The sequence below is a fragment of the Microtus ochrogaster genome, chromosome 4, assembly GCF_000317375.1.
Source record: "Microtus ochrogaster isolate Prairie Vole_2 chromosome 4, MicOch1.0, whole genome shotgun sequence".
NCBI lineage: Eukaryota > Metazoa > Chordata > Mammalia > Rodentia > Cricetidae > Microtus > Microtus ochrogaster.
In genome coordinates, this window is record NC_022011.1 from 47729569 (window position 1) to 47752441 (window position 22873).

General features: G+C 46.6%; 1 protein-coding gene across 1 annotated transcript in view; it reads right to left on the reverse strand.

The window, feature by feature from the left end:
• The window catches only part of Med27 (mediator complex subunit 27), a 190152-nt gene that overhangs the window by 123448 nt on the left and 43831 nt on the right, over positions 1-22873 (reverse strand). The window lies entirely within an intron of this gene.

Consider the following 22873-nt stretch of genomic DNA (forward strand, 5'->3'; position numbering starts at 1 on the left):
CCTTGGTAGACCAGGCTGGCCTCGAACTCCCAGAGATCCGCCTGCCTCTGCCTCCCGAGTGCTGGGATTACAGGCGTGCGCCACCACCGCCCGGCCGGAGACAGTAATTTCGTTTCCACTCACATGCCACCGAACAGTGAGGCAGAGGAAGCTGCATACATGGCGTGGGCTCAGGGCCAACAAGCATCCTTTGCTTTAGTTCTGGACAAACTGCTGAGCTTGAGGTTACCTAAGAGATCATTTCACTCACTGTGGTATTTTTGTCTTCTCTGGAGGAGAAAAATAGTACTGCCTAGTTCTAACCCAAACAACTTAGAACAGAAACCACCTCCTAACTTTTAGTTTGTGTAAAGAACAATGCACACATTTTAAGAGACCAGCAGTTCTCAACCTGGGGTCAAACGGCCCTTTCACAAGGATTGCCTAAGACTACTGGAAAATACAGATGTTTATATTACAATTCATAACAGTGGCAAAATTACTGTTATGAAGTAGCAATGAAAATAATTTTATGATGGGGGTCACCAAAATGAGGAACTGTGTTAAAGGGTTGCGGGAAAGGTTGAGAACCCCTGCTCTAGACACAGGCATAGATCTGTGTGACCAATACCCCACTCAAGACACAAAGACTCCCCAACACTGCAGAAAACTCCTTGGTACCCCACTCAGACCCCCAACTTTGGCCATCCCAACATTTGGATTGAAAACAACTTCCCTGTCTCACACACTGCCAAATGAAGCACAGCTCTTGACATATGACAGTAATCTCCTTCTGCGTTTATAGTGTGGATTCTAAGAACTGTCGTCAATCTCTTCACAATAAAATTAGCCTTGACAGGTATCCCAATCCTGAACAGACATACACAAACACTCAGATGTGCAAATGCTAAGCTAAGAATCGGGACCAAGATCATTTCTAACAAACGATATGTTCTTCCTCTCCTCTCAAATGATGCAAGGTCTTTTGAATATATATTTAGAATTAACTAAACATACAAATAGTAACTCATTCTGAATCAATTTCTTCCCGATTGCTTCTCCAAGGCATGGATTTTCTTTGCTGAGTCAGCTGTATTACAGCTTGTGGTAATGAAATGGTGACCACCATATATAAAGGCCTGCACCAGGATGCAAAGGGCAATAATGCGCTGAAAAACAAATAGCTTCACCTAATGTCACTGGGCTGCACGCAGAGAGAAAACAAAGACGATTGAAATGATCTGCTCCTACAAGAGGCTGTAAAAGAGAAGCTAGCTACTCAGTGACCCAGTAAGGTGGAAATGGCTATGTTTGGAGCATCCATATTGCTTCATCACAGATGCTTGATTTACCTGGTGGATCTGCCGGGGAGTCTATGGCCACACACACAGGACAAAGACAGATGGCCTTCACGATAAAGGTGGAGGGGAACGTGGCTTGGCTCTAACAACTCATCTTAGACCAATGAATTTTGCTCAGATCTGGTTTTCTCCTACAGATTCCTTAAATGGGAAATCAATGGGAGCACGGGACAGCACAAGTTTGAAAGACAATGTTTCAAAACGTCAGCTGCTGGGGCTTCGATCTTCCCCAGCAGATCTGCAGTGAGAGCAATAAGCACGCTTTCTGGGATGCAGGGGGAGACAGCTTGGCAGGGCCTCCTGGCCCAAGGAGCCCTCTCCTCTGCCTCTGGCTCTCCATCTTTTTTGTCCGCGCAGTCTCAGCCGATCCAGCCCTGCTGACTCTTTTCAAGGCAGAGCCCTCCTAACTGTGCAGAGTGGCAAGGGGATTTTGCCTACATGCACTGCTTGGATCATTTGCTAGAACAAACAAAAACCAAAACAGCAGAGCTGCATGCTGACTGCCCCTCGCAGTGGTCCTGTGAAGCCTCTCCATCGTGGTGGCCCTCAGCACGCAGGGCAGCTCCTCAGCACATGTAGGTGAAAGAACTTTCCTTCTTCCAAAACAAAACCTGCCCTTGCAAGCTGAATCATAATGATTAAGTGACATTTGTTAATCATATATAAGATCCCAGTTTCCAGGAACATGGCTCCAACTGTCAAGATCTATAAGGGGCCATTAAATATTAACTGAACCACCTTTATAATGGGCAAAAAGGTCAAAGTTAATAAAACTGACAGGCAGCTCCTGTCCAACTGGATTTATACATTATTTAAGCACCAAACACTTCATTCCATGGAACACTGTTTAGATCTGAAAAGACTCTTAGAAAATGCCTACCCAGCCTATGGTTCTGAAGCAGAAGGGGGCTCAGAGCAAATCCACATGCAACATTAGGAACATTCTGCCACAAAATGCTGCCATAAATTTTCAGTTATAGGTTCTGTAATGTTTTCCATAAAACATATTTCAATAAGCATACTCCCTTTCAAATGTCTGAGACACGTTAACAGCTCCATCTCAGAGAAGCCACTTGTCAAAGTCCTAATGTGATGCCTCCATGCAGGGTCATCTCTCCACTAACACAGAGGAACATCAAAGAGGGAAGAAAAGAAACAGCCTGGCCTCAACCCTTCCACACCCAACCACTGTGATGAGAGAGCTTATATTACACATGAGGTCTTCATGTACCATGGAACTACAAGCCCCACAGACACGGCAGCTCAGTCTGCTATCTGGGGTTGAGGATACTCCAGCTAGGACTTCACCATGAGTTCATGTCAGCCTTCTACCTTCTACGAATGACCTAGGATCATTCTATCAGGTCTCAACTTAAAGCCCTGTCTAATCAATTGTATCTGCTAATCACCTCTATATCTGGGAAAATTTCAACAACTCATCATTATCTGAAGAAAGACCAATCGGAATTAGGGAAACCTTGATGGTAACTAATTGTAAATAATGCTGAGATTCACTGCCTGTGGAAGAAGCTCAGGAGAGGTCCAGGAGACTGGGCCTGTACAAGCATCCTCTGGAGAGATGCTCTTGGGCTTTACTGCCAGGAAGCCTGTGGCTGTGTACCCCACACCCTCTCCAGAAGAGCCAGGAGGGTACAACTCCAGCATGAAGGCGGTGAACCAATACCACCTCCCTAATATTTATACAACAGGTTCTCCATGAGGAGACAGAAACACACACCCCCAATTATGGCCCGACCAAAGTCCAACCTGAGAAGCATGAGTTTATTGGGTGTACAGAGCATAGGTGAGGGATTCTTACAGAAGCATATGCAACCCCAAAGCAGCTGCACCTCTGAAGACTCTCACCCCAGCAGGTGATGATGACAGGCCTATAACCGTATAGGTGAAAACCCCCTTTCAGTTAACCTTCCATGCTGCATCCGCTCCCTAGATCTTGATGCCATGTGCAATTAGGGTAGAATTATGGACAGTGGGCTGGGATGTACAGGAGGGAGCAGCCAGAATCCCAGGTGAGGGTCCAGTGACTCTCCCACCCTCTTTCAATGAGGAAATGTCAACAGCTTCTTGCAAGCAATTGCAGCAGCTCTGGTCAAATCCAAGGAGCATAGCACTCCGTGAGCTTTACTCAACTTTTTCCTCAGGGTGGTCTAGGTCTCACGGAGCCTTCTTTAAGGGACCTAGATCACCGGAGTCAAAGTTCTGTGGGCTTGAACATGTTCTGAATTACAAAGAGTAGCAATACTGAAAGGGTATTTTAACAAAGAAAAATGATTAAGACAGGATTTCATGACAAGTTTCTGGCCAATATCCAAGTGTTTAAAAAACTCAATGAGGGCTAGAGAGGTTAGGAGGCTCAGAGGTTAAGAGCACTGGCTGCTCTTCCAGAGGTCCTGAGTTCAATTCCAAGCAACCACATGGTGGCTCACAACCATCTGTAATGAGATCTGGTGCCCTTTTCTGCCATGCATGCATACATGCAGGCAGAGCATTGTATACATACTAAATTAATACACCTTTTAAAAAAATAGAAAAGAAAGAAAGAAAACCCAGTGAGCCTTCAGGTTAGTTCTCTGCATGCTTGAATCTTCCCTGCTGCTCTGATGGCTTCTGCCGTCTCTAAAATAAGGAAAATGCTTTGCAGTGGACCAAGAATGAGAAGGAAATACCTTGGTCTGCCCAAGTTCAATGCACTAATTAAGCCAAGGCCCTTGGGGTCCAAGGCCACAGCATTTCTCCATGTCCAGCATCTTTCTACCGTAACATATGGCCTGAAGCCTACCTACATTAAGAGAATATGACATTCAAAAAAAAATCTGAAAACTTAAAGCCAAATCAATCAAGCTTTGATTTTATTTCCCTCTCAAGGATTCACCCAATCTTTAAACAGAGAGGCCAACACTTGGCCTGCTGGGAGGATTTATTCACTTCACAAATCATTTACCTGGACGATGCTAAGACGAGCAAACATATAAGCACGTCAGTAATCAAACCCTGCAGAATGGGCTAGGCTAGGACTAAGCTCTAACAGTGTAACTAGCCTAGACAAGAGACCCTAAGGCACAGGTAGACAGACAGGAGGACAGGGAGCCTCACAGTCCCCTCTGGCCCTTCCCCAAGCACACAATTGTTATTATCCTGGGATTTGGACTCAGGAAAGGCAGTCTTGTTTCTCGGTTCAAGAGCATGGTTCTCACCCAGGAAACGTTTCTCGAAGGAGTAGTATGTATGCTGTTGGTTCCCCCATACTGCCCATGTCCAGGACCACTCACTATACAAAGGGGCTGCTTGCTTTTCTGTCAGTGGACAAGCAGATGGGCTACTTAGTGAGATGACTATGGCCTGGCCTGGCACTGTCGCTAGCCTGGAAATCAGACACTGCTCTTACTAAAGACTTGAGGAGAAAGAGTCCTTGCTGTATTTCACAGACATCACTAGCCCAAAGGTGCATCAACAACAAATGAACGAACAAATGAATGAATAAGTCTCTCCAAGTAACGAACACACCAAACCCAGAGCCGAAATCTAAGCAAATACTTTATAGATCCACTGTCCCCCTGAGTCAAATGCCATCTTACACACTGCGACACATGCCTGCAACATGGGTGAACACAGACACACACTGTCCCCCTGAGTCAGATGCCACTTCACACACTGGGACACATGCCTGCAACATGGGTGAACAGAGCTAATTTGAGATTTTCATACAGTCGTATTTCCCCAAACCATTAAATTTCAACTGGAACTGAAAGCCAGGAATACTTCATCACAGCGTTGAGTAGCAAAGACCTTTGGCCCTCATTACTGCAGCAGCTTAGCTTCCTGCTAATGAGACAGCGCAGCATCTCTGTGAAGCTCAGCTCCTTCTGAGCCCAACTCTAGGCAGAGAGCGGGAAGCTTGCCTGGCATTGTCTGCACAAAAGAAAACAACTACAGAAAAACACCATAAATCTAATTGTTCTGCTTGGGCTTCAATCTAAATATCAGACAATGGCATTAGCGTCAGCTGCCCTTTTATCTCGCGGCACTCCTTTCAAACAGCCGATGGTTTTTAAGCCATTGAGTTGAGCTTTTATAGGTAAATAATCTTTTTACTTGGTCAAAACAGCATCAATAAACCATAAGAATGAGGCCTCCAATTTACTTGCCTATTTGTTCTCCAGCGGGCAGCTGGGACTCAGGCTCTCCAATTACTCCTGAAGCAGGGCTGTGCTTCCTGCTCAACTGTGGCACTGTACATGACGTGCTAACTGCCATGTGGGTTTCTTCCCGATGTATTAACGCATGGACCTGCTCTACTAGTGCTTCCTGGAGTTCGCACCTTTATTAATAGGCCATTCTCCCCACCTGCTCCTATTCACACCACAGCTGTATGCACACAATCACACGTCAAAATGTCAATCAGCGAGGGGAGAAATCACTCATGTAGTTGAGCATTCACAGGAACAAAACAAACTGAACACAGCTAAACTGAAGGTAGAGCCATCACGGGGATAACATTTGTACAGGAAGGCAGGAGGCAGTCAGGCAATAAAGGGAAGATAAGCAGACTTCTAAATAAAAATGGACAAGGAAGGTAGGACAAGGTGTCTCCCTGCGTGTCACACCAGGCTTTCATCCCAGGAGCCACACAGGGGTCACAAAGAGTGAATGGGCTGATGTTTTGGTCACTCTGGTCTACTTCAGTACCGGGAAATAATGACCTTAGATGAAGACTGACATTAGATGAGGTCAAAGTGAAACCATGGGAAAGGGCTACTGCTTAGACAAGACTACATCACGAAAGAGGCCAGCGCGCACAAAAGAGAGTGTCCTCACTGAACACCTGACTGTGGGGAGGCCAGCGCGCACAAAAGAGAGTGTCCTCACTGAACACCTGACTGTGGGGACTTTGATCTTGGACCCTGCAGCTTCTAAAACTGTAAGAAACATGTTGTCTAGGACATTATTGCACTACAGTTTATAACAGCAGCTTGAACTACAATGACATAGCATCACTTGAGATGCAACCAGGAAGCAGAAATAGAACCAAAGCAACATTGACAGTGCCAAATCGAGAATATTACACAGGGGACAGAAGTGAGATGGTACCCTCCAAAGAGCAGCATGATGGACCTGTGTGTCTGTAATCCTCTCAGAGGAATAGCATGGTGGGCCTGTGTGCCCGTGGGCCTCTCAGAGGAGGAAGTCCATTATGTCAGCAGCTATGCTTACACTACCCCAGAAGAGCGACCTGTTTATATCCAACACTCCTGTACTCAGTAAACCACAATGTACACTTCCCTTTCCTTGTTATTGACCAATGATAAAAGCAGTTGGGAAGAATGAAGCACCTAGAATTACTTCTGTGCTGCCAGAAATCAAAGTTCTGATTTCTGATCAACAGTCTACAAAGCAAGGCTAGAGTTATGCCTATGGTTCCTTCATCACTGAAACGCTACGATAGTATAAAGATTTCTCTGGCTGACAAGATGGTTTGTCAAGTAAAGGTACCTTCCACCAAACCTGATGACCTGAGTTGATCCCTGAAACCCATATGGTAAAAGGAAAAGAAGTGACTCTTGCAACCTGTTCTCTGACCTTCACACACACACACACACACACATAAAACAATAACAACAAATAGCCCCCTATTAAAAAAAATCTGAGTATGGCTTCCTACTGCAAAAATCCATGCTTGCGAATTTAAGTCCACTTGTGATGGAACCATTTCACTGCTCTTCAAGTCTACAGTTAAAGTTAGTTGGGTGCTGGGTTACTTGACAGGTACTCCAGTGCAAACTGAAGATGGAAGTTCGACTGCGAAATGAGTGAAATGGGAACCAGGGCACCTCTGGATCCCAGTCCCAGACACTAAGCCTCAGTACTGGCTGTCTGACAAGTTCTATAAAGTAGGAAACATGAGTTCTAAAAGATTACCAACCTAATGAAAATAAGGGTGTGATTAGATCATTATAGATTTCTCCTCTCACAGGTAGCCAGAGAAGGAATGGCTCCCTGGGAGGGAAAATGAGTCTTCTACCGCTGCTGCTGCGTTTGTACTTTGCTGTGGAAATTATTAAACTCTCCTAGCTTCCCGGTCGTGAAACGCTTGATTCTGAGGTAAGTGCCAATTCAGTGCCATGACTGGCAATTCCCCTGCTCTCCCCACCTTCCCCATTAACCAGTATTCTACTGGGGAGGCAAATGGCTGCCAGCCAGGGGCTTGACCTACCTTCTCCAGCCTTTGTTTACCAGAGGAAGAATGTGGGGGGAAGGGGAAGGGGCAGGGCTGTGCAGAGAAAACACACATGAGCTGGGGTGCAGCTCAGTGTTACAATGTTACAGCATGTGCTTACCATGCATGATGCCCTGGATTCAACCACAGTACATGGGGGCAGGAGGATACAGATGGAAAAAAGAAGGAGCCAGAGAACCACTGGTTTGTAAAGACCTATGTCAGAACAGGCAGAGAGCAAGAGTGGAAGGAAAGCTAGACGGACCCTTCGTTTGGAGGCCTGCAAGACCTCCAAAAGCACCTTTTTATTGATCCTTTTGATAGCTGCACCGTCTCTTCAAGGTAGAGGAATCATGGCTAGTGGCCGGGGTTATGAGTAGGCAGTGGTCCAACAGCAAAGGCAGAGATTGGCAATGTGGCCCAATGAGAAGGAGACAGAGCCCGACAGTCAAGGATCCTGAGTTTCTCCTTCAACATGTATCTATCAGCCCACTGTAAACAGCAATGTTCATCTAGAGGGATCAAGAGTTGTCTTTATGTCGACTGAACCACGCGTGACCCATGTAGGTAGGTAGACTTCACAGTTTCCTACTTCAAAGTTCTGTGGAAAGTGGCAGTGCCAGAGGAAGGAGGCCAGGAAAGTCGAAGGATGAAGTGGTATGACGTGGACAGAGTCTCAAGCCCGGCATATTGCAAACAGGGAGAGACCAGAGCTGCTCTCCATATCCATTCTTAGCTCTGCAAAGAGACCAGAGCTGTCCAATCCCACTGAGAGCTGAGCACTTTCAGTCAAGTACTGTCACCCTAACCACAGTGCATAACAAACTGGGAGGATGGGGGAAAGGAGAAGATGCACCTGCTAGCTGTACTAAGAAGGAAATACAACTTAGAATTCTCCTCACGCTGTGGAGGAAGACAGTCTGGTGGGCAGAGACGACCCCTGGCCCATCTTGAGTGAACCTCTCACTAACAAGAAGGATGACTATGCGGGGCCTCAGACACACTGGAGCACACTAAATGAAAGACAACCTGAGGATCAGGTAGGAATCACCTTCTAATAGACTGTCCAGACTGTTCTTTTTAATCTGCACTCAACCTAAATGCCTGGCATGTTAGCTCAGCCTTGATGTGTTAAGCCACCAAGCTAGGAGGCACAAATCTCTCTGCACAAATGTCCTCTGCACTTCTGTCTGGTGGGGTCAGACCAGAGTCTCCTTCCACACAGCCCTCTCACAGGACCACTTCTTTGTGGGACTGCTGAGGGTTCTCGCTGGCTTCGGTTTGGGTTTGGTTTGGTGGTGCCCAGGGTTGAACCAGGGCCTGTGTGCGGCTGGCAAGTGAGTGCTGCAGCGCTGAGTGGTGGGCCAGGATCGCTGCTGTCTACACAGAAGGAACAGGAGCAGACAGCTGTCAGCCGAGGTGCTGGAACCTTCCCACACAGAACACAGGGCTGTCATTTTTTTTTTTCTTTTCACCCTTGGAAGCAAAAATAGTCAAGCAGTAGAGATGTTTTTGGATCAAAACAAGCAACAGATCAGAGTGAATATCCTATTGACCAGTCAATAGGATCCAGGCAGAGAACAATTTTTCGATTCTGAGAATGTGGGTGTGTAGTCATCTGTCCTGATACATGCCAGAGGCCCTCTACAGCCTGTGCCTTGTGACCACAGGTTCATCAGTTCATTCCCCAAAGCCTTGTCTCAACACTGCTCAGCTGCTCTAGAAGAAATCTGGGCCTCATCCTCGGGTCCTCATAGTTGGTGAGTGGTAAGCACATATAGAGGGCCGAGCACAGGGCTGGCATTGAGTATATACCTGAAATATGTTAACCAAGGTTGCTACTGATGGCTGAGGTCACTGGGCTGCTACCAACAAGACTTCCAGAACGAGCCAATGACTGAAGGCTTGCCTCAGACAAAAGAAGTCAGAGGACCCTGATGAGTTCTGGGCCTTGGGGAAACCAAGTACACAGAAGAGCTAGGTTGGGACCAAGGTCAGCCCCTGATGCAAGGGCCCTTTTCTCTCTCATCTGCCTTTTCTTCTCCCTCCCTCTCTCCCTCCCTCCCTGTTTTCCCTTTTCCTTCCCTTCCTATTCTCTTATTCCTCCCTCCCCTCCACATCCCTCCTCCTCTCCCTCCTTACTAGAGAGGACTTGACCCGTGCTAGGCAGGCACAATACCAATGGGCCACAATGCCGAGCCCAAGGAGAAGAGTTTGCATGAATGACCACCTCCTCTGAAGATGTGCTGCAGCATATTCAAACCATCCAATCCAAGCTGCTGTGAGGAAACAAGCAAGCAACTGAGCCACACAGGAGCAGCAGTCTGGCGCCAGGGGGTATCCATGAGGGATGATCAAGAGTCGGCTACACCTGTGCCCACCCAGAGGCAGCGCTCTCAGTATGGAAGGGCTAAGAAGATAAGAACAGGCAGCTGGGGTTGCACCACTAGTGTCCTTTCACCCTCAATACCAAAATGGATGGGCTACATTTAAAGGGGCAGCTGAGCAGAGCAGGGCTTGCTCACGCCCGTTCAGACACCCTACCTTGCTTTCCAGAAACTATTATGTATTACAGCATGGAGAACTCCAACCATGTCCTGCTGGCTCTGCACAGGGGCCTGTGTGGATGTCGAACAACAACATGCTGAGAATAGGCTAGATGTGGCTTTTAGGTCAAGATCGGCCTCTAGTGTAAGCCCCTAAGAGCAGAGATTTCCCTAGTCTAGGACAGAAGCTAGCCTGTGGTAAAAAGGCTAACATTAGCAGGTACACAGGCTTGTTAGTCAGACTGCACCACCTTGAAAAGATTCCTGAGAAAACGGGCAGGGAGGAAAGGCTGAGTCTGCTCATGGTGAGTGGTGAGCCAGCTAGCTCCACACGGCGGTGGGCCTGAAGTGAGGGAGGCAGAGCGCTGTACTAGCAGGAGCATAGGGAAAAGACTGTCATGGGGTGGAGGGCAGGGGACAAGATACATCTTTCTCGGGGATGCCCACCGTGACCTCCTTTAACTGGGCCACTCCCCCTGCCCTACTCCACCCCAGAAATGCCATCACACTTTGAATCTACCACAAGATTAATCCACTGACTAGCGCAATAGCCTGGCCCTATACATGGACCTTTAGGGGCATTTCCCACCTGGAGGATAACCAGGGCTCACTGTGAGCTAGGGACTCATACAATCTGCTTAACTTACGATATGCATAATGACCTTGTAGAGCAGGTGTACCTCTATGTTGGTGTGGGGAAACTGAGACACAGAAACGGTAGGGCGAAGCCTGGAATCTGAATAGCCTGGCTTCAGAGCACCTCTTCTAGAACCACTACACTCACCCTGCCATCAAGAACTCAGGAATCTCTAAAGAGTGAGCAAGTGCTCAGCTAGTGGGAGAGAGCCGGAACAGATGTGAAATAAACTTGTGACTGCTGAGAAACATGTTGATTTGTCAGTGAGGTTCTCACGAAGGGTGGGGATGGGTGGGGGTCAGATCTAATGGCCCCGTTACTCGGTAAGTTGGTTAGGTCAGTTCAGGTTTCAAGGATCAGCCACACTTAGGTGGCCCTTTTGTTAAGTGTTTATCGCGAGAGAAAGAGACAGCAGAAGAGGCATCAACAGCCAGGCCTCTTGGAAGATGGAACCACGGCTCACCACAGCCTAGCAAACTGTCCCTGCTGGCCCTAGAGTTCCAATCCATTGGCTGCTTTTTCAGCTCTAGAACAGCCAACCACCTTGGACTTGCACTCGTTCTTCCAGAACTCTCCCTGCTGCTGCTGAGGGAGTGCCTGAGCTGGTATACACACACCCTTCACCCACTCGCTGCCTTCTGCTGTCTCACACCCAGAACAGAGGACAGGACAGGACGCTGCCAGCACAGAGCCAGGATTCCTTCTCACAATATGAAAATGCATGAAAGTCCTCAAAGTCAAAAGCTTCCTCATCAATGTAGGCGCGGAGCTCGTGTAGCAGCAAAGCCTGCCATGAACTGGTGTGAATCTATTTAAATCTTAATCTATCTCACTTACTGTGAAGAGGCAGGCATTTCTACAGCACAATATCTGATTACAAGGTATTATCCTGGATCCCGCTGGAGAAATTAGTGTAATGTGTGGTATATCAACACGCTACCTTTCTATAACATCAAATTCTAAGATCCAAACACATTTAGACTCCCATACTTTGGAGAAGGAGCTGGACCTTGTGCCATGCTGTGGGGAGTGGGTGTGCTACACATAGTACCCCTGCCAGCCTGCTTCATTAGCATCAAGACCACCCACATGGCGCTGATTCCCCAATGCAGATTCCAGGGCTCCACCTCAAATTTGCTAGAAGAGAATTTCTATGAGATGCCTGCCCTGGAGTTCACATCATATCAATACATGGCTCTCAGGCACACTAAAACCTGAGAGTCATCATGGAACAATCTTAGGAAATATTAATGGATTCACTGATTAGCTCAGTATCTCCCTGGAAATCCTCAAAAATAAGCAACTGAGCTGGAGAGATGGCTGAGCCAGGAAAGGAGCTTGCTGCCAAGCCTGATGACTAGAATGTGACCCTTGAGAGAACTGACCCCCATTCATTGTCCCCTGACCTCCACCTGTAAACCAGGGTGTATGCTCACATGTTCCAGGGTGCACATGTCCAAATGAACAAATGCAGCAAGAATTTAATGTGCGACAGAGCTTCCCTTGTACAAATCTCAAGAGCTCTCTTGAGTTGCAGTTCCCCCCGACTCACAACAGGATCCAGGGGTACAGAAGCTGATGGGACATGCTTCCAGGATGGAGAGGCATCTATCTAACCCTGCAGTCAGCATCCCCTGTCTCCATGCTGTCACTAGGTACAAATGGAGACAGCTTTGGGATTCCTGCCTCCCTACCCAGGGCTCAGCTACACATGACTAAGCAAATACAGACATGCATTGCAGGAGTCTTCAAATAGTTAAATTTTCAATCTTTATAAAAAAGAAAATCCATCAGATGTGATTGATAAGTGTACTTTTTAAAACTAAAGGTAGAAAAAAAAGTGAAGATTGGCAACATTTTCCCCCATATAATTTGCTTTCTTTGCCTTTTTCTACAGCACTGCACATAAATCAAAGAAATGTTAAAGAGGCCCATATATCACCAACTGGCATTTCAAAACTATTTACAAAGTCTTTAACAGACACAGGACAGAGTCCAGAAAACCAGTACCAGGGACGCTGAAATTCATGGAGAAAATTAACTCAAACACTGACAGAGTTAATTAAGTTTACAAATAATTCTCCAATGAGCAAATTATGATATTTAATAAGTCCTGCCTTGGTACAGCAGGGTTATAAAATGCAGAGGGGGTGGGGAGACAGACAAGTCGACAAGAGTTTTCCAAACAAGAATAATGTATATTTGAGTAAGCTGCCTTTCAATGATTAAGCACAGAAATCTGGGAACAAGGCAGGGGAAATGATGTTTTAATAAGGTCTGAGATAGGCTGGTGAGCCGCATTTTACATTCTCTTGCACAGCGGTGGAGATACAGCAGGAGCAAGGTGCAAACTGGGACTCGAGATGCACAGGCCAATGCCAATAAACTGGCTGACCAAGGCAGAGAAAGGTTGGCTGCCATGGCCATATCCCACACGGATAGGACATCATTTCCCAAAGGCAGGTGACAGATCAAATTCGTGGTTTGTGTTCTGGTTTCCAAAGACAGGGGAGAGGTATGCAAAGGAACCTATCTTCTGTCTTATTGGAAATAGCACAAGGGTGTGTGTGTCAGGGGGACACCATACAGAAAAGCAGACCCAAGTGCACAGGCTAAGTGTCACACTATCCCTAGCCCCACACAGGAGAGTGGCTCTAAAAAGTCTGTTTTCTTTGTAAAGCTTGGCTTCCAGGGAGGGCTCCATTACCTACCATGTGCCTTTCTGTCCTCAACTGCTACAGCCCAGAAGAGTGAACTGCCAACAGCCAAGGCAGCAAGATGGACTGCTGTGAAATAAGGCTAGCCCTTGGGGAAAGGCAGGAGAGAAGGCCTTCCTCCTCTGGGTCACCCTTCTTCACCTCTCCCTCCTGCTATAACAACACACTGGGACCATCTGTATCGTCTCAGCTGGGAAGCCCAAATACATTTACTATTCTACTTCATTCAAATCAGCAATGTGAAAGGCCCAGAGACCGTCCTTCATGGAACACACAGGCACACTGACACAAAGCACAGTGTCTCAAATGGGAGTCAGGGCTTCTTGGATGGACATGGTGGATAGCAGCATGTTCAACAACACTGCTTCCCTGAGTTGCTGAAATGATGGTGAACAAATGAACACAAGGGTCAATCCAAAAGGACAAAGAAAACATGATCTGAGACGACAGAAAAGCTGGAGGATGAGTCAGCCTTCTGTCTCTGTAACAAAATACCCAGAACAATCAACATAATGGTTTATTTGGGATCATGGTTTCATGGGCCATCAGTGGCTGCCTCCATTGCTAATGGTGTGAGGTGAGACACAGTAACATGGTAGTGGGGTGAATGGCCAACGAGGCAGCTCACCTCACGGCAGCCAAGGTAGTCATGAGGCAAAGAGCTAGAAAGAGTCAAAAAGAAGCTTTCTGATAGTTACACTCAGACTAGCGCTGCTCTCAGCCTTGGTCACAGAAGCTGCTTGAGTGGAGATGGTTAATGCAGAGATATCATTTGTCAGTGCTGAGAATAAGTGACAGTTGAGTGTTCAGCCCTGAATGGGATGTCTATTTCACCCCCTTTGATGGCCCAGGACACACTGCAGAAGAGGGGATAGAGAGACATGACACACTCACTGGTGCTCTCTATCACTGCTATCATGAACACACAGCACAGCAGCTGTGGCTACACACACACACACACACACACACACACACACACAGAGGCAGGGGAAGAAGGTCATCAGCAGGAGTGAGAGGGCAATCAAGGTGAATACGATCACAATGCATTGTGTACATACATGAAATTGTCAGAAATAAAGAGAAGGGGTAGAAAGGGCCAGAGACAAGACAAGCCTCCAAGACCATACCTACAAGGACCAAGTCCATTCATCTGGGCCCCATATCCTGTTTCTGTCATCTCTCAATAGCCCATCAAATCATAAATGTATCGGTAGATTGGTCTGTCAATGAGGTCCAAATCTTCATGATCTTTTTGCTTCCTAAAAGACTCACCTCTGTACATGGCTGCACTGGGGACCAAGCCTTCAACACATGAGCCCTCAGGGGACAGTCCAGCAGACAGGAAGCAGATGCATGGCCAACACTTGGCAGAGAGAAGCTCACTGCAGTCCTGCACACAGTGAGCTGGTGGAGGGTAGAAGAGTTAAAGGCCAGAGAACTGAATGGCACACAGATCTCTAAACACTGAGAGGAGGAAGAGGTCTGGAAGGTGAGTTTAGGGTAGGGATAGAACAGGTGGACTGCTTAAATCACTCCTGAAACCCAAATCCCTGCTCCCAGACACTAATCTGGAGAGGCTAATCCAGAGTGTCTCGGGACACTACATGGCTCAGTCACCAACAGGGCTCCATGTAACATGTAGACTGACATCCATTAAAGCCAAGCCATGGGGGAATTGATGTGTGGGAGTTAAACCCCCATCTTCCACAGTGGAGTCTACACAGCATCTGAGATATCTAGGCAAACTACTCAGAGACGCACAGGCAAGAATCAAAAGGAAAGAGCTAAGAGCTTTAAAAAAATTAAGGCGTTTCTGCTGAAAAGTCACATGGGAGAGTTGGACAAGGGACCTGTGCATCTGTGAAATCTTGCAGTATTATTTTCCTTTTAAACTGCACAACTGTATTCAATGAAAACAAAAATTATATTGGGAGGAGGGGACCCAGCAGCAAAGCGGGTCCTAAGCATTCCCCCCCCACACACACTACAAAATGAGTCCGAGCACCTGGCAACGATTAGTTTACTATAGTAACACTTCATTTGATCTCTCTTAGGCGTTACTGCCTCAGTTGAAGGCTTTTACAATAGCAGATGCCTTCCCTCCCACACATCAATTAGTCTGCAAATTCACTCAGGTTGTGAGATAATGAGGCACTGAAAGCCTTCTTCTCTAGCAGGAGGGAGAGCTGGATGCTCCATCAGATGTGGACGGGTGGGTGCAGCACTGAGCTTCCGGGTGCTCTGAGGAACTGGGCACAAGTGAAGAACTCTCTGGGTGCCCCAGCCCGAGGCCCTTCCCCCAGCTGCAAATAAAGATGAGAAATGATGGAAAATTCTTGAAACACATGAGATGTCTTATGCCTCCATGGGAAAACATCAGCTTTAGGCTTCTTTTTATAGGCGCGTATCTGATGCTTGTTGAAACTTTTTGAAAAGAAAGAATGTGGCCTCAGAATTCAGCTTAGGTGAAATCTGGCAAGCTGCTGATCAAGCCTACAAATCTGAGATTTTTTTTTCTTCATTCTGAAAGAGCTGAACCAAAGTAACCAATGTTGTTTCAAAACACAGTAGTCAAGAGTCACGCCACATGTGTCCTGCCAAAGATCTGTCTTTCTTTTCACTTGGGATCTTTTTTTACCAACTAAATGAGAAGATGAACATAAGACAGGCTTTTGTGCCTCAATATGCCCAATGCCATTTTATGACACAACATGCTGGCAACACAGGTCTTCCTCGCCACACAAGCAGTGCATGCTCTCAGGAGGCCCTGGCCCCTCTGGTACATGGTCCATCTCATAGGGTCCTAGCCCTTAGAAAGGGGCTCTTCTCCACCCCACTGTAGTAGATGCCCGCCTGTGAGTAAGCACTTCCAAAGGCCTCCTGCTTGGAGAATCTGCCTTCCCAACAAATTAAATAGGCGCCTACAACAGCCTGCCAGTGAACAACAACATATTTTCTTCCTCAAAACTGGTTGAGGCCAGAAGTAAAATCTCACTCAAACATTTTTCATTCCCCACCAGGCAAAGGGAGCCTCAGGCTCCCAAACGCACGTCTATTAAGGATGCCTGCCATGGGCTCTGGATCTTGAAGACAACAATTTCTTTACACAATTATGAAAGCAATCCGAAGTTCCCCTGACATTTTCTGACCCAGCATTGTCTGTAAAGGGCACAGGTTAACAATGTTTAAGGAAAGATCACATACGATATATAAATCATGAAGGTCCCCAAGGCACTGTGGTCTGGGGCCATCAGTGAGGACACACTAGCTCTCCTTTTCACTGCACGCCACACATCCACGGGCTCAGAAAACCACTCAAATGCCAACAAAGACAGTTTGTGTCTACAATCATTTGACATTTTTTTCCTGAGGAAATTTAAACCCAAAAAAGTTGAGTAAATTTAGAGTCTTGTGAAGTGCCACCCGCCTCCTCTTCTCCTCCCCTAAAAAGGGCAAGAAAATTCATCATCAAAGGTTGCCCCTGCGGAATGTCATCAGAGCATGGTATTTCCACGCACGGATTTGTGTACACAAATCTCCAACTGTGCCAAGCTCTCCACATCACCCTCACAGGCAGGAGCGGGAGTCTGGGCAAGGGGACAGCTGCTTGCCCTAGCAGTTTTGTGGTGTTTTTCCTCCACTTTTGTCATATAACCCAGGTGCCTGGTGTTCTGGGTAATCCTCTGGCTCCGCTCGGCACACAGGGAAGAGAGAGAAGGACTTTTCTTTCCTTGCTCAACCATCCTAACTCCAGAACACAAGGACATTCACCACTGCTGATTAAAAAGGCACTATTTTTATTTCAGAACTTAAACCACAGCACATTTCCTCCTTTAAAATTTTTATGGCATCCACACTTTCAATTTGAGACTTTTCATTCATGGTAGGTGAGCCTCTTATGTTCTATATTAAATGCAAGGCATGTGTGATCAGTACTATTAATAATATAACAGTGCCAATCTCAGAAGCAGCACACAACTCCAGCATGCAGCCCCATGCGAATAGACATGAAATCATGAGTACCGCTGTAACCTTTATTAAATATATGGGAATAGAGGGTGCAGCTTACTGCCCTGCCCACCCCAAGCTCAAGATCAGGAGGAAGTTTCCCTTTCTTTCCCCAAGGTACAATGTGTCATTAGTTCTCATAAATATAAACAGACCTGAGGCAGAAACAAGTGAATACCTTTATTAGAATCAGGGGGGAAACACAGAAGAGCTTAAGTATTTGGGAGCACAGCAAGATTGCAAATTCATCAAAGCACATCGGACACAGGAATTTAAGGTCGCCAAGGTTACCTGCGATGGCAGAAAAACAAACTGGTCTTCACCTTACAGGAACTGTTTTCTTCACAAGCCCCGCCCTTGCCTTTGATGCCACCCCTGTATTCTTGCCAAGGACAAGGGGCAACTTGGAAAATGTTCTCTAAAGATGTATGCAGGGATGTCACAAGGCTTACCCACTGCTAGTCAGAAAGAAAACTCTAAACAGCATCTGATAGGGAACTGAAGCTCAGAATGACAGCTTGGCTTTGTAGACATGTTACTTAGCCACTTAACTATACCTCATGTGAGCCGGGCGGTGGTGGCGCATGCCTTTAGTCCCAGCACTCGGGAGGCAGAGGCAGGCGGATCTCTGTGAGTTCGAGACCAGCCTGGTCTACAAGAGCTAGTTCCAGGACAGGCTCCAAAACCACAGAGAAACCCTGTCTCGAAAAACCAAAAAACAAAAAAAACGAAAAACAAAAAACTATACCTCATGTGTTCCCAACAATGTCATGGACTAAACTTAGAAACAATCCCCTGCTGGCACAAAGCAGATTTAAGGAGAAACTTAAATGACAATGCATTGGCTCCTCTCCTCTCCTGCTAGGCACAGGTCAATGAGATAAAGATTCAAGGTAGGTAGGCCTCTGTTAGAACATCAAACACATCAAACTGTCATAGGTAGAAGTGGGCTCTGTCTGTGCTGAGATGTCAACTCTTAAAATGATCTGTGATGGTGGCCCAGTTCATCCAGTGCAATACATTGTGGTGTGCATGCACACACACAGTTACACACTCATCTCAGAAGAGAAGTATATGAACAGAAATGGTGTACCGAGACAGCTGGCTCAGAGGTGCAATTAGCGGCACTGACACGCTGGGGTAACCAACAGCTGTCTAACTGGACTTAAGACTTGTGCAGTAAGAGGAACTCATGGCTGGTACTGTAAACCTAGCCAATTCCCTGTGACTAGTGAGGTCAAGGAATTTGTGGAGACCCTACTACTGCCACTTTCCTAGATCTGATTTTAAGTGCTGACCCCATAATTCATCAAAGAAGCTTGTCTGCAACAGATGGAGACTGTTTCAGAAAACCACTATTGGTAAAATGCAGAGAAAACTGACCAGTGGTTGTCCAGCCCCCACTGACACATTTGTAGCACAACCCATATACCTAAGACTCAGGGAAGACTGTGGCAGAGAGGAAGAAAGATTTTAAGAACCAGAGGACCAGGACATTTGCTATGAGATTGTGTCTTCTGAAAAGGACATAGAGCATCACCCATGAAGTCTTAACAATATAGTTGCCTAAACAATACCTGCATAATGACAACACCAATGGGCACGCCAACATGGGTCAGGAATCTAAGAAGCTCAACCTCTAGATGAAATGCTACAGGCAATTAATGGACTACTGAGGGAGGGAGAACCTGCCTTCTCCAGGGATAAGCTCTCTAATTTGTTTTCTAACCAGGTAGCAAAAATAAAGAAACTAATAGAGATAATACATGAACGCAAAAGGAGGGCTTGGAGGTAGAGAAGGGAGAGCAGCGGAGGGAAGTAGGATATGGTAAGAGGTGATTAAAGATGAAGTATATTACAGACATGCATGAAATGTCATAATAAAACCCATTACTTTGTATAATTAATAAATGCTAATAAAAAGAACAAGGAAAAAGAGACTAACTTGTCCATCTAACTTGTGAAACAACAACAATCGTAACACAACTCAAGCGTCTGCTACACTAGGCCATTAATAATGCCTTCACAATGCAATCCATGAGAAGGTATCCTGACAATCCCATTGCACCCATACAGAAGAGGCCAAGACAAGATGTCACCTGTCCAAAGTGACACCACTGACAGCAAGCTCACAACACTTAAACCAGTGGTTCTCAACCTGTGAGCCACAATCCCTTTGGGGGTCACATATCAGATATCCTACATATCAGATATTTACATTATGATTCATAACAGTAGCAAAATTACAGTTATGAAGTAGCAATGGAATAATTTTATGGTTGGATCACCACAACATGAAAACTGTATTAAAGGGTCGCAGCATTAGGAAGGTTGAGAAGCACTGAAATGCCTCGTTACAGATGTGTATTACTGCCAACTAGACCTTTTCACTCGCTCAGGGATGAAAAATAGCACATACTTAATTTCATATATAAATGTTAGAACATCATTAGTAAATCCATACTAGGGATCTAACGTCTTAACATCTGGCCCTGCTCTGAGAGCAGTGCTAAGAATAAGCTCCAAAGGCAAGAGGACTCCCACCTCATGGTAGCACATTACTGAACAGTAAATAAAAGGAATAAGTAAACTGTGGAGTGGCTAACAAGGCACACAGAGAAAATATTGCAGGGACCCCAATGGGGGAGATAGCAAGACAACTACTGCCATTTGGAGGAGTTCCTACAGAGCTGCCAATGATCACAAAGCTGAAGGATGCAGTGGTACCTCAGAGGAATCCAAGGAACAAGGACAGAATGGGAGGAGATACAGGGCATTCCATCACACCTGCAATATACCTTAATGGTAAAACCTCCCAAGACCCCAGAGTATGAACCCTCTCATTGGGGCATCTGCACATTATCCTGACCTGATTCTCTTCCTTTGGGTAAATGGGCCTAATGGATCCCAAGCATGGAGCTCAGCCTTCTCCAGTTCAGTTTACACACCCATCACCTGAGAGGAGTGCTCCCTTGCATGCTTCCCACTGTACGCAGGTCCCTGGCTTGGCTATACACAGAAGGATGATCATGTGTGTTTATGCTCATTCTTTAGATAACCTAAGACCCATGAAGACAACTGTGAGAAGCGTGAGGTAAAGAAAGATGGGGCTCTGCAGACAGGCAACATCTGAAAGGCCAGAGGGAAATGGCCACCATACAGGAAGTGCAGTGGCCCTTGGCTGGAAATCCTTCCTCTGAATGTGCCAGGGTCTGAGCAACAGCTTCCATCCCAGAGTCTTCAGGGTAGCAAGTCAGCAAACATGAAAGGTGGGAGTTAGCTTGAACCCTCTCCCATGGAGAACTGACTGGTATGCCCAAACGTGGGCCCTGAGGAACTGTTGGAAAAAGAACCAGCTGGGTTGAGGGTGTGGCTTGGCTCTCTTGTCTTGCATGCCCAAAACCCTGGATTTGATTACCAGCACAGCAAAGCAAAAGAAAAACCCAAACATCCATGAGTCAGAAGAAAGGCTAAGATTCTGGCCTTCCCAAGGCTTCTGGATAACAGTAGCTAGAGATAAAAACACCTTTGTTCTCTAGCAGCAAAGAGAAATGGGCTTGGTTGATCTAATTGCTTAGCAAAAATCCTAGCCCAGACAATGACAAAGACAAGCAACAGGAGGCAGAGGGGGCGCAGGTGAAGAGTCCACAGAGCTCCACATGGACTTCTATTTCTAGAAGCTGGAAACATATCTAAAATAAGAAGTTTAAGAAAACTGTGAGGATGGCAGATTCTCACTAGGTGAACACTTCACCACACCCATCTGACCTGAAGCTCCCAGCATTCTGCAGGGCCAGTGCTGGAGCCCAACTTAGCAGGGGCGTGGCAGAAGCCCTGGCCTCTCCTTGGGTAATGGTAAGGCTAAAGCTACAGTGAGTTGAGAGTCAGACCAGTTACTATCCCTTGACCAGCCACTGAGGAAGCAAAGCCAGTTCTACCATGGGCCCCAAAATAGAAGCTATTCCTGCCACCCTCCCAGATGCCCAGCACAGCCGTCTTGAGCTGACATTCTAAGTGACAACTGCAGATTCCTCAAAAGAAAAAGACTAAACTCAATTTATGTGGGGGATTGTTTAAAGTAGAAAAATAGACATTTTGGAAATATCAGAAAAGAGAGCTGGAAAACAAAAATATTCTCTGGCTAACACTTAATAAATAGGAATGTCAACTCTCCCCGAGCATGTGGATACACTCGGAAGACAGCTCTTTGGATGATGCGTAGCTGCTGGTTAAGTGTCTTGGCAATTAGTATGCTGTTAACGTTAACGCTGGTATGCCTGGCCTTGAAAGAAAGAGCACTGTGAAAGTTTACCCACCACCTTCCACCTGGGCACTCTCAGACAGGTACCCCCCTCTGCTCCAGGTCCTCAAGTGCACAATGGAAATCACATTGTGCTGACACCTTCCAGAGATGTCTGTGCAAACCCTTTTACTCTTGTTCCAGAAACTCCTTGTTCAATGGCGCTATGAACCTCATGGAGCTATAGTCTTATTAAACAGATTGCTCCAAACCAAAAATGATGACCTCTGTGACAGATGCCACAGAGGGAAGGCCAGTGCTAGAAGTTCACGGCAGGCAGAGGGAGTGGCGTGTGAAGAAGCAGCGGCAGCAAGACAGCTGTGTGCTAGAGAAAGAGGAAGAGAGCAAAGAGGAGACAGCGAGCTGGGGGGGGGGGTGGCAGGGCCAGCATCTGGCCAGAGATGGGGTGGCAGGAGATGCTACAGGATGGAGCACACAGCCCACATTCACCATGGAGTCGCACAGCGAATAAACACTGAAATACGTGAATCTTCATCTACGAACTTACAGCAGGAGGATTGATACACACTAGGGCTTTCTCAAACAGCTCTGATCTGGAGTCCCTGTAGGATGAAGGCATGAAAGGGAACAGCAGTGTGAGATCTCAAGACACCTGGGTGCTATTTTGTTCAGTCCCAATTACTGCCCACAATGCCTCCCAAAGAAAGAGTAAACACGGCTTCTGCAACGGTGGTCCTAACAGCTGAAACACTAGTTACTGGCATACAAAACAGAAAGCGACTGAAATTCTCGGAGCGGTTGGCAATTCATATTTCAAAAGCTAAGGCTTGGATGGTAAAGGGAGCAGATGGCTGTGCAATATGCAAACAAATCCACAGCAACAATGGGCTTGGGCTTTGGTGGCATCAAGGAGAGTGGAGCTGCCATGCTGGCACAGGGAAATGACAACGGCATGGCAGAGTCCCCAGGAAACATCACCAAATGAAAATGGGCAAAACATGTGGGGCTTTCCGCTGTGGGACGGGAATGGGGTGCATCTTCCATGCATGCTCAGGCTGCCATAGCTCGAGTTCCCTTCCCAGAAACAGCACCACCATGACACCTGCCTCCTCAACACCAGCTAGATCCT